Below are 5,571 nucleotides of genomic sequence, written 5' to 3' on the forward strand. Positions count from 1 at the left end.
ATCCACACGTGGTGCTGGGGCTATAATAAAAATATCCTCAAGTTAAAATAACAAAATGTAAATATAAAATCCTCAACATTAAAAATCACAAAATAGGGCTTCCCTGGTGGCGCAGTGGTTGAGAATCTGCCTGCTAATGCGGGGGACACGGGTTTGAGCCCTGGTCTGGGAGGATCCTACATGCCACGGAGCAACTAGGCCCGTAAGCCACAACTACTGAGCCTGCGCGTCTGGAGCCTGTGCTCCGCAACAAGAGAGGCCGCGATAGTGAGAGGCCCGCGCACCGCGATGAAGAGTGGCCCCCGCTTGCCACAACTAGAGAAAGCCCTCGCACAGAAACAAAGACCCAACACAGCATAAATTAATTAATTAATTAATAAACTCCTACCCCCAACATCTTCTTAAAAAAAAAAAAAATCACAAAATAAATGTGAATGAGTTCTACCAATAAAAAGGTGAGCTTATTCAAAGAAAAAGTATAGGGCCCCTTGAGGGTATATAAAACGTCACCCAAGCTGGGGGGTGAAGGGGGAGTTGGAAACGTCTCCTTGAGGACGAGACATCCCAGTTGAGATCTGAGATAAAAAGGATTTAACCAGGAGGACAGGGGTGAGGATGCAGTTGAGGAGAGAGGATTCCAAGCAGAGGGGAGGCCTACGTGAAGGCTCTAAGGTATGTTGAAGACCAGTGGTTCCAGGAGGTGAAAGGTGAGCTGATATTCCTGATCCAAGGGCAAGTGCACAAACAGAGCTGGAACAGAGGCAGGGCTGGATCTTACAAGGCCTTGTGAAGTACGCTTAGATTTTGAACTTTAGAGCAAGGCGATGTCAAGATGATTTTAAGTTAGAGGAACATCATTTTTCCACATGCATTTTTAATGGAAAATGGATCATAGGAACAAATAGGAACCAGTGGAGACCTACTGGGAAGCCCTCACAAAATGTCCAGATGAGAGATACTGGCAGGTGGGTCTGGGGCAGTGGTTATTATATATCACCTGAAGCAGTCTACGAAGGCTCTCGTGTAATTCCTAAGCCCAAGCATAAAGCAATGAAATGGATCATCAATGCAAAGGAGGGAGCAGGGCTGAAGCAACAGGCCCCAGACAAGGAATTCACAGCTATGCTCCCCATTGTTGGGGACAGAGTAGGGTAAGGTCACCTCCACTAGTGAAAAGAAGAGAGGAAGAAAAAGAAAAAGTTTGGTGCATACTACTGCCTGTGCTGAAGCTTTGAGCAAGTTACAGCCCCAGGAGGACAAAAGGACATGGATATAGAACAGATTCCTCACCACCACGAACTGAGCCAAGCTGCCTGCCTGTTCTGTGACCAGCCCTGTAATAGCCCCAAATCACTGCAGGACCAAAGTTCTGAAAAACCATTATAAGCCTGGATCTGGGCAGGGGGCCCCAGAGAACAGGTGGAGGAAATCTGAAAACCACTAGAGAGGGAAGGGTAAGACAAACGGGGAAAAACTAATTCAATGAAAGAAAGCCAACAAAATCAACAATCTGAATAAAACCAATGCCAAATTAAATGCATCTTCTAGAATACTATAGAAATATTATATATATATATATATATATATATATAGGAATAAATTTCATTTTAAAAGTATAAGAAATTAGGAGACAAAAACAGTAAGAAATGAAACATGAACAAATGGATATAAGTAATTTTAAAGCTTGGAAGTAAAAAGATTGTCATTAGTATAATAACAAATAAATGGGACAGACTCTAGTCTAAACAAAACCAAAGTGTTCACTTCGGCAGCACATATTCTAAAAAACTGGAATGATACAGAGAAGATTAGCATGGCCCCTGCACAAGAATGACATGCAAATTCGTGAAGCATTCCATATTTTTGGACATGGAAGCAACCTAAGTGTCCATCGACAGTTGAATGGATAAAGAAGATGTGGCCCATATACACAATGGAATATTACTCAGCCATAAAAAGAAATGAAACTGAGTTATTCATAGTGAGGTGGATGGACCTAGAGTCTGTCATAAATAAGTCAGAAAGAGAAAACTAAATACCGTATGCTAACACATATATATGGAATCTAAAAAAAAAAAAAAAAAGTGGTTATGAAGAACCTAGGGGCAGGACAGGAATAAAGACACATACGTAGGGAATGGACTCGAGGACACAGGGAGGGGAAAGGGTAAGCTGGAACGAAGTGAGAGAGTGGCATGGACATATATACAGTACCAAACGTAAAATAGATAGCTAGTGGGAAGCAGCCGCATAGCGCAGGGAGATCAGCTCAGTGTTTTGTGACCACCTAGAGGGGTGGGATAGGGAGGGTGGGAGGGAGATGCAACAGGGAGGAGATATGGGGATATATGTATATGTATAGCTGATTCACTTTGTTATAAAGCAGAAACTAACACACCATTGTAAAGCAATTATACTCCAATAAAGATGTTAAACAAACAAATATATAAATAAAAATAAATAAACAAAACCAAAGAGAGAATATCGTATAATCAAAAAACTTGCTAAGAGACTAGAACTTAATTATTCCAGTCACTAAAAAGAAATGACAATTATGTAACATGAGAGAGGTGCTAATTTTCACTCCAATGGCAATCATATTACAATACATAAATGTATCAAAGTAACACATTGTACACCTTAAATTTACACAATGTTATATGTCAATTATATTTCTTTTTTTAATTTTAATTTTATTTATTTATTTATTTATTGCAGGATCTTAGTTCCCCGACCAGGGGTCGAACCCAGGCCCCGGCAGTGAAAGCGCCAAATCCTAACCACGGGACCTCCAGGACATTCCCCAATTATATTTCAATAGGAAAAAAAAAGGTGTGGGAAATTGCCTTATTGTTCTAGGTTATTCACTTTTCCCTATATTCATGCCTTTTGATGCGTGACTTTGTGGTTGTTTGGGGGTTTTGTTTGGGGCGGGCTCTTTTTGCTGTTTTTAAAATATATAGTGTTAGTCCTTTTACATTAGTAATAATAATGAAAGTGAACTTTATTAAGTGCTTACTATATGGAGGAAGTGTTCATTTGACTAATTTTCTTACAGGGTTTGTAGGGAGAATTAAATGCAGACATTTTTACATCACAAAAGCAGGAAACTGTTGAAAGTATTTAATATCCTACATGTGGTTTACATAGTTTGGTCCGTCAAACTGTGCTGTTGTTTTCCTTAGTGTGATAACAGACAAAATGTGGATGCCACATTTTAAGACTGACATGGGTAAATGAGAGTACTTCCTGAGGAAGTGATGGGATGGCAAGAGTATGGGAAACAAGGCCTGTAAGGACCAGTGAAAGGAAGTGAAGGTGTTTATACTAGAAGGAGAAGGCTTCAAGGAAACACAAGAACTGCTTTCAAACCCAACAAGACAGTGTGTGGAAAAGGGATTACATTTATTCTGAGTAGTTTGAAAGGACGAACTATAACCAATAAATGAAACGCATATGACAGTAGATTTTGGACCAAAAAAAAAAGGAAAATGCACCAACAATTCAAGCTGTCTAACACGGAAGAACCTGCTGCGTGTGAACCAGTGGGTTTCTATTACTGGATGTCCAGGAAGATCAGAGCTTTGGAGAAGCAATTTGTAAATTAAGTTAAAAATTATACCAGATGATATGAAAAGACTCTTCTAAATCTAAGCTAATATATGACATCACCAATATTATAATCCCTTTGTTTCACTACACCTGCTACTGGATATTGAAATATATACTTTACATATAAATCTCCAAAATGCACCTATGGTGAGGTCAGTCTGCATAAAAGTGATGTTTATGAACTTCAAATAGACACTACACTGAGCGACGATGAGAGGCTATTGCTGAATTAGCCATTCATCATTTGGGAAAGAATGGACCTTTTCAAAGAAATACAGAACAATATTTAAAGTCTACAAAATGAAAGTGTACTAGACCATATATCTACTTCTTGTGCACCTTTAGTATATGCTTAAAATCACCATATCCACTTTTGACCAAGCCTCAGTTCTGTCCTCTGCTGAGGATTTAAGAAATCTCATAAAGTAGAGGCAAGAAGAGCCCCCGCCCTCAGTCTCAGGAGCCAGCAGGACTCTGAACCCTCCAGGGGATAAGAACAGTCCCAAAGCACAGAAGCACAGGGTGTCCCCCCACACCCATGCTCTCCAGGGAGGTAGACGTGACCTATTCATAGTAAGGAAGAAAAACTCAGAGGACTTAAGTGTGCCAAGAAGGGTCTTTTTTTTCTTTCTGAGTCAGCAGCAGTTTGAATGCTCTAGCTTAGTGCATTAGAATGGCCTTCAGGATGGGGTGGAAGAGGGAAAGGGGGAAAGAGAAGGTGCAGGACAAGGAGGTCCCTGGTGGGGTCACCTTGATTTGGGTGGTGGTCATCCAGATATGCATGTGAGATAAAATTGCATAGAACTAAACACACACACATATGCAAATACCGGTGAAAGCTGAATGAAACCTGTAGTCTGGCTACCAATTTTGTACCAATGTCAGTTTCCCGATTTTAATAATTTCCTAAAGTTATAAGAGATGATACCAATGGGGGAAGCTGGGGGAAGGTTAAAGAGGACTCTGTACTATTTATGCTACTTCTTGTGAGTCTAAAATCATTTCAAAATAAAAAGTACAAAACAAAAGAAAGGAGGAGGAAGAGGAAGAGGAAAGGGGAAGAGGAAAACTTGCCTCAAAGCTGTGAATGAAGAGGGAAATACGAAAAAGAGGGAGAGAAGGCGAACCCCCAGAGAGCTGGACTGCCTGTTTCCTGGATCCCCTAGTTGCATGAAGTCCCTACGAGGCTTCCTTCTCTAGCCTCACCTCCCTCAAGTCCATCTTCCTCTGGGCCACTGGATATACTTTTTAAAAATCTGACCAGGTCTCTCTCAAGCTTACCCATCATTAACAGGGCCCTCTTACCCCCTGCTCCCCCCACCCCATGGACTTGGCTGTCTGGGGATGCCTGCACAAGCCTTGCCTTTTATTGCTTCTCACTTGGCTCAGCTGATGCCACTGCCTGTTACACCCTTTCCCTCCCCCTTCAGCAACTCTGCCTCCTCTTTCAAGTCATCAGCTAAGTAACCCAGATTCTGAGGTGTCTCTCCTCCCCGTCCCAGGGCTGAGCTAAGTCCCCCTCCCCGGTGCTCTGCTTGCTTGGGTCCGGGAGATATTCAGTTCTGTCTGTCTGGGCACCATCGACTCAGAACAGGAGCCCAAACAGTCAGAATGGAGGCTGGACACAAGTAGCAGGTTTGGCTAAGCCCAACAGGCTGAAGGACTTTCAGGGGAATTCCCCTTCTTCACCCCTCAATCCAGCACATTGTCTTGAAATGACAAGCTCATGTCTTCCCCGACCCCAGACTGAGAGCTCCTCAAATCAGGGATAATCTTTCTTCTCTGGACCCTTGGAGCCTAGCAGAGCGCCCACCACAGGGTTGGTTCTCAACAAATCTATGTTCTGATTACCTGACCTAGAAGACAGACTTCCTGGCCACATGTTTCTTAGAAGCAAGCACTTCACGTCCAAATCCATAAGGCAGAATGAGTAGCCTTTTTCTGAGACTGTAAAGAGGC

At 42.1% G+C, this 5,571-nt stretch overlaps 1 non-coding gene across 1 annotated transcript; it reads left to right on the forward strand.

Annotated features, from left to right (window-relative positions):
* Nucleotides 1–1,756: 1,756 nt before the first annotated feature.
* Nucleotides 1,757–1,865, forward strand: LOC114902312. Its single transcript, XR_003795472.1, has one exon. It is a non-coding gene; the product is annotated as a U6 spliceosomal RNA (small nuclear RNA).
* Nucleotides 1,866–5,571: the final 3,706 nt, after the last annotated feature.

Source organism: Monodon monoceros, unplaced genomic scaffold (assembly GCF_005190385.1).
Source record: "Monodon monoceros isolate NGI ecotype Baffin Bay Population unplaced genomic scaffold, NGI_Narwhal_1 Super_Scaffold_1, whole genome shotgun sequence".
Taxonomy (NCBI): Eukaryota; Metazoa; Chordata; class Mammalia; order Artiodactyla; family Monodontidae; genus Monodon; species Monodon monoceros.